Here is a 13,081-nt window from a genome sequence, read left to right as displayed (position 1 = left end):
CGTTCAGTTTTCCTGTAGCTTGCACGTGCCATTTTTTCTGAGGTAAAACGCTGTTGAGATGTGCTGACGTGGCAAGATTTATGAGGTGGATAGGTTGCATTTTAAGATAAATGGGATAGGAGGGATGAGTCTCTTAGGCATTGTCGAGGAAATCGTTAACTGGCAGCTGCTCGGTTGGCTCACGAGTAAGAGATTAATCGGCTAATCGACAAGTTAATCGACCATTTAATTAATTAATCGAACGATTTCTCAATTTATCGGCTACTCGGTGACCCTACGAGTAGGGATTAATCTGCAAGTTAACTGGTTAATTGGATGAATTCTTGAACAGGGCTTTTAGGTATATACGATTTGCAAACTTAATTGGTTGAGAGAATTGGTTGTAGTGGGGATCGCTTGGAGATCCTATTGGAATTGGGATCCTAAGGAAACTTTGGGCATTTATTACTTGGACCATATTCCAAATTATGCTTCGCAACTGTGTACTCATAATCCAATTTTTATTTAAATTAGTCTTTGGATCTTTGATTGAGTCTTTTTTTCTATTGACCTACTCCAGACCAGAGGAGAGGTCAAATTGAAATTGGAGTTACAACTCAATTTTGTTAAGTTGATCTTATTATCCTTTCATTTTTTTACAGAATATTTTTCAAACTAAAAATAAAAAATACAATACAATAGTAAATATTCCTTATAATAGATATACTTAATTATATCATAAACTTCTTAAGAATGTAGAAGTAAGATGTAAGATTTCTACATCATTGGCTGTCATTTTGGCTAAGATTCATAAACCCACACAAAGTTTGGCTTCAAAGAATAGCTTCTTAATTAAAAAAAAACATCATCTTTCAAAATTAAAATTCACCTCAACATGAAACAAGTTGCAGCACACGATTTTTAAGAAGTTCAAACCACTTGCAGCTCCATAAAGCACAAATCCACATAATCATATTCAATTACAACAGCCATGTTCAGGTCCACAAAGCACAAAATGCACGTCTAACACAAGCAAAACCAAAGTTTCAAAGCTTGTACCGAACAAGGTATGGAAGACAAAGACTACAACTTGCATCAGGATCTATATGGCTTGACTTGCTTCAGGACCCATCTCTTTTTTTCATTCCATCTGGGTAAGGCTTGAAGAGACGTGATCTTGTCACTTCTTTGTTATCCTGCAAATATGATGGCAAACATGTAGCAAGATGACTAAAGTAGTTGTCAACCACATCAGTAACAGCAGGAGCAAATGCCGCATCAATATTTTTCCAACGCAATCAAACAAACAAGCTAGAATTAGATGAAGGCTGCAGCTACGCTGGTGACTCTGGTGCTAGGATTTAGAAACGTAAAAACCCGGAAGCCAAATCCTGCTTTCTTTTTCTTACTGTTTGTTTGTTGTTTGCATACTTGACATGTTCAACTCTCCTTCCTAATGTATAATAATTATTATAGCAATAGAAAACTGTGCAATTCATTTCAATGGGGCAGACTATAAATTATTTGTGGCCAAGGTCTGAGAGGATGCTGCTAGCTAGTGATAGAAAGATCCATAAGGCCTTACAAGCAGTTGCCATTTCATAAGTTGCTTCATTCCTGTCCACCATGTTAACTACTTCTGCCAGCCAGATGGTTGGTTATTTCTTGGTTAGCTGGGTGGATGAGGTTGTAAATTATACTAGTTCTTGAGAATTAGAACCAGTACTACACATGCATATTACTAGTACTACCCACACGACTAGCACTGAGTGCTTCTCCTTTGTCTCAACAGCATTACTAGTGCTACACAGGCACATCCATTGATAAGGACCAAACTGACGTGTGCACTTCTTTATGTAGATTGGCTACACGAAATTAAATCCCAGATAAAGAACAGACTCACAAGGATGACAAGGAGAACAAAACTACAATTGAACAGATTCCCCATCATTCCCACAGTAACCAAACATGCATTGAGCCATACCCAAAGGGCACGAGAGAAGCAATATTGCACAAGAATTGCGCTCATGTTCAGGTTCCTCCATGAAGTTTCAAGCCACAGCGGGCGCTATCTGGGAATGCGGTGGATGGGAGGTCAAGACTTTGTCGGTCTCCTCTCTAGGTGTCCGGATCCGGTTTGCTTGCTACTAAACCTGCTGATTGGGTGAGGTTACTGTTAGAGTTGAAGAAAAAGAAAAGGATTCGTGAGAGGGGAGGAGAGAAGAGGTGGAGGAGGAGACTTGCCCGGGGAAGGAGGTGAACTAGACAACAGCGCTCACCGTCAGCTGGACGGAAACGTGGAGGCGGCAACATGAGGTCGGGGCAAAAGAGGAGCAAGGAAGGAAAAGAGTGGAGGAAGTGATTATTCGGCTCAGCGGGAAATCTCACCGACGGCGAGGAAGCCGAGCGCTGAGGCTGTTAAACACGTCATGTTATGTGACCGGCGCATCTCATAGGAGATAGTTAAGGTAGTTAGGTGTTAGAGTATCTTGTTTATCTCATGTAACCTCTTATCTCTATCTCCTTTCTTGATCTCCAAGCTTGTAATCCAAACCGCATGTATGCGCTGTTATGGGAGGTGCGCCCCATCTATTTAACACGAACCCGTCGGCCTGAGCAAGGCAAGACGTTCCGCTAGTTCGCACATGGTAATCAGAGCCCCATCTCTTCCCATCTACTGAGATCCCATCTACCGAGCCTAGCCATGTCTTCCTCCTCCTCCTCCGGTGCTTCCCAGACCACCCTCAATGGACAGGTCACCGAGAAGCTAACACGCACGAACTACGTGCTCTGGCGCACGCAGGTCACCCCTCATCTGCGTGGCGCCGGTGTCTTCGGCTACGTCGACGGCACCACACCGGAGCCGGCCAGGCTTCATGTCACCAAGGACAAGGATGGCAAAGAAAGTGCTGAGCCCAACCCTCTCCACCCCATCTAGGTTCGGGAGGATCAACAGGTGCTGGGTTACTTACTCAGCACCCTCTCCAAGGAGGTTCTCATCGCGGTGACCACGGTCACCACGGCGCACGCGCTCTGGACAGCGGTGGCAGGTATGTTTTCCTCGCAGTCCATGAGTCGCGTGAATAATATCAGGACGGCGCTCATCAACGCGCAGAAGGGCAACCAAACAGTTGCTGCCTACTTCGCCTCCCTCCGTGGTCTCGCCGACGAGCTCGCCGCGGCCGGGAAGGCCATCCAAGACGACAAACTCATCTCCTACATCATCCACGGCCTCGACGTCGACTACCAGCCCCTCGTCTCCGCCCTCGACGCACGCGTCACACCGGTCTCCCTCGACGAGCTCTACGCCATGCTCAGCAACTTCGACCAGCGCATGGCTCAGTTCAACCACTCGGGCAGCGGCGGCTTCCGTTCCTCTGCCAACGCTGCCGTGCGTGGTCGTGGCGGTGGATCACGTGGTCGTGGCGCCTCTCGCGCAAAAGGACGCTCTGGAGGTCACGGTGGTGGTGGAAACAGCGGCAGCGGCAACAGCCGCTCTGGTGCATCTCGCGGTCGCCGCGGCGGCGGTCCACCTCGGGCCCGTCCGGAGCTCCCTCGCTGTCAAATCTGCGGTAAGCCAGGGCACACCGCGCGGGACTGCTGGTACCGTTATGACGAAGATGACGAGGACTCTCAAGATGAAGAAAAGGTGGCTGCCACGGCTGATGGATCCTACGGCATCGACACAAATTGGTATGTTGATAGCGGCGCCACCAACCACATCACCAATGAGCTTGAGAAGGTCACGATGAAGGAAAAATACTGTGGAAAAGACCACATCCACACGGCAAGTGGAGAAGGTATGCAGATTTGTCACATTGGTCATTCTACTTTTCGTACCCCTCATCGTCCTATTCATCTCAAGAAAATTTTGCATGTTCCTAGTGCCGCCAAAAGTCTTCTCTCGGTTCATAGAATTGCCCTTGATAATCATGTTTTCCTCGAATTTCATCCCTATTTCTTTTTGATCAAGGACCAGGCCACGAAGAAGGTTCTCTATCGAGGTAGATGTGTTCAAGGGCTTTACCCGTTGCTTCCGGAGCTTAGGAGACTCAATAAACAAGCCAATGGTGTTGTCAAAGTTTCGTCAACACGGTGGCACGATCGATTAGGGCATGCTGCTTTTTCTTTAGTTGAAAGATTGCTTAGGAAAAATAAACTCCCATTTGTTGGTGAGAGAAATGTCGAAACTATTTGTGATTCCTGCCAATGTGCTAAAAGTCATCAATTACCTTGTCCAATATCTACTAGTGTCTCTACCAAACCACTTCAATTGATTTTTTCTGATGTGTGGGGTCCTGCTCCCACTTCTGTTGGTAGACATGAGTATTATGTAAGCTTCATAGATGACTATAGCAAGTTTGTGTGGATTTATCTTCTCAAAAAGAGATCCGAAGTCTTTCAAGTTTTCCAAAACTTTCAAGCCTTGGTTGAACGAAAATTTGATAGCAAAATTATTGCAGTCCAATCGGACTGGGGGGGGGGAGGGGGGGGGGGTATGAAAAACTCAACTCCTTCCAAACACTTGGCATATCACACCATGTATCATGCCCTCATGCCCATCAACAGAATGACTCTGCTGAAAGGAAGCAGAGACACATAGTTGAGGTTGGGCTAGCTCTCTTGGCAGGAGCCTACATGCCCCTAAAATTTTGGGATGAGGCCTTTCTTACTGCCGTCCACATCATCAATATGCTCCCTAGTCGAGTCATCAACAATCAAACTCCAGTAGAAAGACTCCTTCATGTCAAACCAGACTATAAATCTCTTCGTGTGTTTGGGTGTGCTTGTTGGCCCAACCTTCGCCCATACAACAAAAGAAAACTCATGCTCCGCTCAAAACAATGTGTTTTTCTTGGGTATAGCCCTCAACACAAAGGTGTCAAGTGTTTAGATATATCCACTGGCCATGTCTACATATCTCGCGATGTCGTTTTTGATGAAACCAACTTCCCCTTCGCCACCCTACATCCAAACGCCGGTGCTCGCCTCCGAGAAGAAATTCTCCTCCTACCTACTCATCTTACCACCATTGATCCAGGGGGTCCGAATTATGATGATCAACTGTTGACTAATCCTGCTACTAATGGTGCGCATGAGTTTTTTGATGATGTTCCAGGAGACAGCAGCGAAAATAATGAAGAAACAAGTGAAAAAAACGCGCCGGCAGTCCCACATCGCATGTGTCCGCATCCAGGAGGCAAATCCTCCTCGGGATTGGCCCCGCAGCAGCAGTTCAGCGGATCCCCCTTGGGATGGGTGCCGGCTGACGCGCCAGACGCGCAGGCGACAGCGCCAGCCGATCGTGCGGCTGTCTCCAGCCCAGCGCGCGACGCACGTCACGCTCCAATTGGCGGCCCACGCTCCAATTGGCGGCGGCTCCAGCGTCTCTCCGCGCCAACCCTCGCTCGACACGCGGCAGCCTGAGGTTCGCCAGGACGACGCGCGCTTCCGTGACCAGCCGGTCACGTACAAGCGTCGTGACCAGATTCGCCGACACGACGCGGGGTCCCGGTCTGCTGCGGGACCGGGCGTGGACTCCTGTGCGCCCACGCGTGCACAGCAGATCGGCGTCCGCCTCGAGGCTGATCTGCCATCATCCTCCAATGATGAGGCCCCAGGATCTTCTGTGCATACAGAACACGCTGCACCTGATCAAACTGTCACAGAAGATCCGGCGGGAGCTGATTCTGCTACAGGAGCTTCTGCCTCGGGATTTTCTGTGGCCGGGGATCCCAATGCTGCACCGCCACGACATACACGACTCCAGCATGGGGTAATACATCCTGTTAATTATAAACACATAACCAAATACGGTATGGTCTGTTCCACAGGTGAACCAGGTGAACCTCGGACACTTCAGGAAGCACTTGGTGATGAAAGATGGAAAAATGCTATGAATGAAGAATACATGGCACTCAAGAAGAATAAAACTTGGCATTGGTTCCCCCACAGCAAGGTAAAAATTTAATTGATTGCAAGTGGGTATTCAGAATAAAGAGAAAATCTGATGGAACTATTGATCGCTACAAAGCTAGGCTCGTTGCAAAAGGTTTTAAACAGCGGTATGGCATAGACTACGAGGACACTTTTAGTCCAGTTGTTAAGGCTGCCACTATCCGTCTTGTTTTGTCTATTGCCGTTTCCAGGGGATGGAGTCCCGGGCAACTTGATGTTCAGAATGCGTTTCTTCATGGTGTTCTGGAAGAGGAGGTATACATGAAACAACCTCCTGGGTTTGTAAGTAAAAGTGCACCCTCTCATGTTTGCAAGTTGGACAAAGCACTTTATGGTTTGAAACAGGCACCAAGAGCATGGTACTCTCGTCTCTGTCACAAAATGCAAACACTTGGTTTTGTCCCTTCAAAATCTGACACCTCTCTGTTCATCTACAACAAGTCCAATACATGCATATTTGTCTTAATATATGTTGATGATATTATTGTGACAAGCTCATCTGATGAAGCCATCACAGGACTGTTAAAAGATTTGAGTGCAGATTTTGCCTTGAAGGATCTTGGAGACTTGCATTATTTTCTTGGGATTGAAGTAAAGAGGCACAAGGATGGACTTCATCTCTCCCAAGAAAAGTATGCAGTTGACTTGGTAAGAAAAGCTGGTCTACAGGGTTGTAAACCTACACCTACTCCATTATCCAGCTCAGAAAAATTATCTCTTACACAAGGGACTCTCTTGACTCAAGAGGACAGTACCAAATACAGAAGCTTGGTAGGGGCACTTCAATATCTTACTCTTACCAGGCCTGATATTTCGTTTGCTGTCAACAAAGTATGTCAGTTCCTTCATGCACCTACAACTGTTCATTTAACTGCTGCCAAACGCATAGTCAGATATGTCAAAAACACATTGAGCATGGGTCTCAATTTTAGCAAGTCATCTTCTACTCTTGTCGGTGCTTTTTCTGATTCTGATTGGGCAGGCTGTCTTGATGATAGACGCTCTACTGGTGGTTTTGCTGTTTTCTTTGGACCCAACTTAATTTCATGGTGTGCTCGTAAGCAAGCTACAGTCTCCAGATCGAGTACAGAGGCAGAATATAAGGCATTGGCCAATGCCACAGCTGAAATCATATGGGTTCAATCCATGCTCAAGGAACTTGGTATACAGAGTCAACAGGCCCCATGTTTGTGGTGTGACAATCTTGGTGCCACCTATCTTTCAGCTAATCCAGTGTTTCATGCTAGGACCAAACACATTGAGATAGACTTTCATTTTGTCAGAGAGAGGGTAGCTCATAAGCAACTTGACATTCGTTTTGTGCACTCCAGAGATCAAATTGCAGATGGATTCACAAAGGCATTGCCAGTCAAGAGTTTTGAAAACTTCAAGTATAATCTCAACCTCATGGAGTTGTGATTAAGGGAGGGTGTTAAACACGTCATGTTATGTGACCGGCGCATCTCATAGGAGATAGTTAAGGTAGTTAGGTTGTTAGAGTATCTTGTTTATCTCATGTAACCTCTTATCTCTATCTCCTTTCTTGATCTCCAAGCTTGTAATCCAAACCGCATGTATGCGCTGTTATGGGAGGTGCGCCCCATCTATTTAACACGAACCCGTCGGCCTGAGCAAGGCAAGACGTTCCGCTAGTTCGCACAGAGGCGACGGAGCAGAGGCAGAGGAGGGATCGAGGAGAGAGGAATGGTGTCGCGGGACAAGAGAGATGTGTAGAATCATGGAATGGCGGCTTTGAGGGGGGATTGGTTTTACATACTGTCCCACATCAGTGGAATCTTGGAATGAAATCCCACGCCCATTCCAAGACAGCTGAACACGGTGGGTTCGGATTAGTAAATGATTACGTGATTCTAGGCCCAAATGATGGGACAAACAAGCTGCAAGTCTAATCTAGGAGAGTGGGTGATGGTACATCAACGTTCATTTGGCAGCAAAACTGGATCCCACGGGACTTCAACATGCGCCCTATTGTTAGTAAAATAATTGATCCACCTCTACTGGTGACCGACTTGCTTACGGCTGAGGCGTCCTGGGACATGGACAAATTGGCCCAAATCTTCTTGCCTACAGATGCACAAGCTATTGCTGCTATCCCTCTTTGTCCAAGGCAGGTGGATGACTTTTGGTCATGGATCCATGAGAAGGATGGTGTTTTCACAGTCCGGTCAGCCTACAGAATGTTAGTATCCACAAAGGCTCGCCAGGATGCTTGGCTTGAGGGCAGAGCAGATTCTTTAAATTCGGAGAGGGAGACGAAGGTATGGACAAGTATGTGGAAGACCAACGTCCCATCTAAGGTTAAAATTTTCTTATGGAGGCTTGCTCAGCAATCTCTGCCCACGGCTGATCTTCTAACTCATAGAAACATGGCGACAGCGTCTTCGTGTGGCCTTTGTGGAGCGGACAATTCATGGCAGCACTCTCTCCTTCACTGTAACATGGCAAGATGCGTATGGGCGTCAGAAGACCCGGACCTTGCTGATGTTTTTCACAACATAAGGGAACCGGAAGCCAAAAGGTGGATATTTACACTAATTGACAGCCTGCAACATGATGTTTTCATCAGGGTCATAGTGACATTGTGGGCTATCTGGTACGCCCGAAGAAAGGCGTTACATGAGCATATCTTCCAGACCCCTCACGCAACCCATCATTTTATCCGCAACTATATTAGGGAGCTCGGCGAGATCAAACCAAAGGGGACACAAGCTCCACCAGCGGCAAGGGCACCCCGCCCGTGCAGAACGCCTCCGGCGGCAGGATTTGCTAAGATCAAAGTGGACGGAGCTACTTCCAGGAGTTCAAACAGAGGATCTTTTAGTGCCGTGTGCAGGGATGAAACAGGGAAGTTCATGGGCGCGTCAGCTATCAGATGTGTTGGCATAACTGACCGAGCAGCTTTGGAGGCGCTAGCCTGCCGAGAAGCCCTTTCATTGGCCCAGGATCTTTCTCTAACACATGTGATGATAGCATCAGACTGCCAAGAGGTTGTTACAAATATCAAAATCGATGCAGGAGGCTTGTATGGCAGCATCGTGAAGGAGATCGAATCAACTTCAGCTCAGTTCACGTCTTGTACTTCCATTTTCGAGGGACGTGAGTCTAATATTGAGGCACACAGCCTCGCTAAGCACACTCTAGGACTTTCTTTAGGACCCCATTTGTGGCTCCTCGAACCTCAAGACCTTAATTGTATCCCAATGTATTTGGACTATGATCATTAAATAAAGTGTGTTTAGACTAAAAAAACAGATCAATCAAAATGTAGTAGGCATAGCTACACAACTTATCTTCTCCAACATACAATAAAAATACCCTTATTCCACAACACAAAATTAAGAGATACAATGTACGAAACAAAAAGGGTATCCAACATTTTAAAGACGTAGATAATATGTTTTATACCATAACACAAATATTTTGCGCCTCTGCTTTTGTGCGGCTATACCAACTATGCTACTACACCGTCGGCCACGACTAACTTGACCAGGGCTACTCATCACCATAATCGGCTACCTCAACATTGACATCAAGGGTTATGTCTACAGCTCATCGGCAACAGCTCCAGTCAATAGCGTCCGCATCATCACAAGTGTCCACATCACTCCCGCTGTGACTGCGGCAGGGAGTAGAAGAGAGACATGGAGGCAGGGAGTAGAAGAGAGACATGGAAGGCACCAGAAGGAGACGCAGTCACCGCCTAGGTGCCAACCGATCAGAGATGCAGGTGATGATGGCGAAGCGGAGAAGACAACAGGCGCGCAAGACTTCAACTTCAGTTCGCAATTGTCCACTTTGCTCCCACTACGACTGATGGGGGATGTTAGAAGTATAAACATGTTTGGTTAGAGACAAGGAGAGATAGAGATAGAGTTGGTTAAAACCAACAATGACTTGCCTTGTACTCTAAGCTGCTCTCTGCGCTGTACTCTATATATGCCCCATGAGGTCAGTCAATGCAACAACAAAATATTCAGGGTTCCTATAGTTTTCCACACACTAACTAGGGTTCACATCAGATCCAAAAATTATAATGTTATTCAGTACCACCTCCATTCCAAATTATTTAAGGCTCTAACTTTGTCCTAAGTCAAACTTCCTTAAGTTTGACCAAGTCCACAGAAAAATGTGACAACATCTACAACACTAAATTAGTTTTATTAGATTCATTATAAAATATGTTTTTGTTAATTGATGTTGTACATATTAGCTCATTTGTAAGACTTGATCAAAAGAAGAGAAGTTTGACTTGGGCAAAGCTAGAAATAGATATTATCTGGAACAGAGAGAGTATCATACTTAGTTTGCAGTACCATAGGTAAGTCTGAAAGTGCAAAATAAGACAAAGAGAACATTTGATCAGCCTTCTTGTGAGCTACACAGGATGCACCACTCCAGATAGATGAGTAAAAAACAGAGCGAGTTGATCTGCCACCAACCACCAGAATAGTACACACACCAGACCAGAGACTTCGGATCCAATACTAACATGTCGCTTTGACTGTAGCTGATGATGCAGTGGCCTGAGGGGACTCCAGGCCATTGTCAAGATGATGGGTTTCCTACGTTCGTGTGATACATGGCTGCTAGCCTAATGCAATACTAAACAACGAGCATGTGCAGGTGCATGTTTTGTTATATCTCAACTAGGCTCACTTGATTGCATCAATGACTTATACATATCAAAATTGAGCACCTCTGATTCAATTATCAATGGTTCTCATGAGTCAATGATGGCAATCTATTGCATTAAGCTTGGACAACATCAATGACAGCATGAGTGATACAGGCGTTATCACTTTCTTGCTCTTATGGAAGTTCAAAATTGCGATAAGACACAACCAAAAGATGAACCGTCAGGAGAAAATTTCAGACAGATTAGGAACCAGCTGCCATAAGTACTATAGCACCAAACCTCAAGCTTTGCATGTTATAACTAACATGTCTTGTTAAAGTTTCATACTCTTTCTTGAACAACAAACAACAACAACAACAACAACAAAGCCTTTAGTCCCAAACAAGTGACCAAATGGGTTATATTGTTACGAGGTGCAGATTTTGCTAATGAGCGGACCATCAAAAATATGACTCAGAAAGTAGAGAACAAACTGTTTACAAACAAAGAGTAAGCCTTGAGAGTACCTCCAACTTTAGCAACCAAATGGGTCACACTGTGACATGTTGCTAGCTCTTCCGAAGCTCCACGCATGGGACATGTCTTGCCTCTCCACCACCACACTAGCATCTGCAGAAACACATCCTTCTGAAGATAAACGACTTAGCACAACATCTCTAGAGCAACCATCATCCACGAAAACACGCATCTCCTCCAACATTTGGGCTCTTTCCATGACAAACTTGACAAATGCCAGCTCGGTATCCTCTCCTCGGGCAGCTTCGAACACAAACTTCTTAATATGTGAGGTAACACATTCAGTGTGGCCTACTTGATCCCAGAAGTCCACATCAACATTGGTTGGTGATTCAGAAGGAGATGACTGTATTCCAAGCAAGTGAACCACTTAACCCAACAGGCACAAGCACAAACAATGATGATGATGAAGTGACAGGGAATTGATACCTTGATATACAAGGTTTCTAGGCATGGGAAGCATCTAAGCAAGAGGGGCACCAGCTTGACTTGCTTCTCATCTCCAAACTGCACCTTCAATGCCAATGTCTTGAGGGTCCGAACCATCGCATTTGGCTTCACCTTCATCCCTATCCCATCCTATAATGAATCGAAAAGCAATTATGTAAGTACCATCTAATTGTGGAAAATAAGATGATGTGAAAGGAAAATTCAGGCCACCTTGATCACAGTGGGGCCGATCTTGAGCTGATGCAGTCCAACGTCAAAGTACCCGAAAATTTTCAGCCTCGGTGCATTAATAATCTTGACGTGAGTAGAGGCACCACCAATCGGCTCCAACAGCAACCGCTCCAAGTTGGGGGCATCGTCAAGGTGCACCTCTCTGACCATGGACCTCCACACAACCAGGGACTGGAGGCTCCCTGACCAGATGTGGATGTACCTTGGGTAGTCCTGTGTCAGCACGAAAGCGAGCCTCTCAAGCTCGGGGCAGCGCGGGAGCACAGCGTGGAGCTCGCGGTCCTGCATGGAGCAATGGACAATCCCGAGCTCTTGCAGGCTGGGGAAGGCCGGAGCGAGGCCGGAAATGTCCGGGAACTGGCAGAGCCCGAGCCAGACGCGGCGGAGGGACGCGCATCCAAGGAGGCTGGGGGGAGGACGCCACTCACATTCAGCAGGCCAGGATCCGTTGACGACGGAGAGTTCCTCGACGTTCTTGGCTGAGAAGGAGGCGAACCAGGAGTCGAGGACGTCGGGTTCCTGGTAAGCGAGGTGCTCGGAGGAGAGGCGGGCGGAAGTGACCGAGCCGGGTGGGAGTTCAGCGCGGCGGTGACGGCGGTAGGAACGAGTCCAGCGTCGTCGAGCCGGAGTGGGGTGGAAGCCCAGAGGCTGCGCCAGCGGGAGGAGAGGATGGTGGTGCGGGCCGCGTCCTTGGTGGGGAGGCGAGAGATGATGTTGCGGAGGAGCACGTCCGGGAGGCAGTTGATGCGGTCATCGTCATCGGAGGCGGTGGACGAGGAGGACGGGGATGCGGTGGTGGAGACCGAGGGAGGCGGGAGGTAGGAGAGGACGGTGGCGAGGGTTTCGTCCATCGCCGTGGTTTGCTTGACACGGCGGAGGAGGAAGCGGAACAGGGAGAGATCTGTCCTCTTTTTTTTTTCCTTTTCTTTAAGACAAAGGGAGAGATCAGGTGAAGCCCGACAGGAGTAAAAAGTTGGGCCGTATGAAGGTTAGCCCAGTTCAGATCTAGCAGTGAAAAAGAACTCGGTTCTACTCCAACTCCCTGGTCTACCACTCCCATTCCCCGAGTAGACAGACATTGGCATCGGCAGGAAAAAAAAGGTCCTATTGTCTCAAAAAAAAGGAGGGATGTCCTAATTCTATGCTCACGCAAGATCTATCTAGGAGATGCATAGCAATGAGAGGGGGAGAGTGTGTCCACGTACCCTTTAGACCGAAAGCGGAAGCGTTTGACAACGCGGTTGATGTAGTCGAACTTCTTCTCGTTCCGACCGATCAAGTACCGAACGT

General features: G+C 47.0%; 1 pseudogene; it reads right to left on the bottom strand.

Annotated features, from left to right (window-relative positions):
- Positions 1 to 897: 897 nt before the first annotated feature.
- Positions 898 to 12,700, bottom strand: LOC119276206 (annotated as a pseudogene).
- Positions 12,701 to 13,081: the final 381 nt, after the last annotated feature.

This window comes from Triticum dicoccoides, chromosome 3B, assembly GCF_002162155.2.
Source record: "Triticum dicoccoides isolate Atlit2015 ecotype Zavitan chromosome 3B, WEW_v2.0, whole genome shotgun sequence".
Lineage (NCBI taxonomy): Eukaryota > Viridiplantae > Streptophyta > Magnoliopsida > Poales > Poaceae > Triticum > Triticum dicoccoides.
This window is presented reverse-complemented; position numbering and strand designations above follow the sequence as displayed.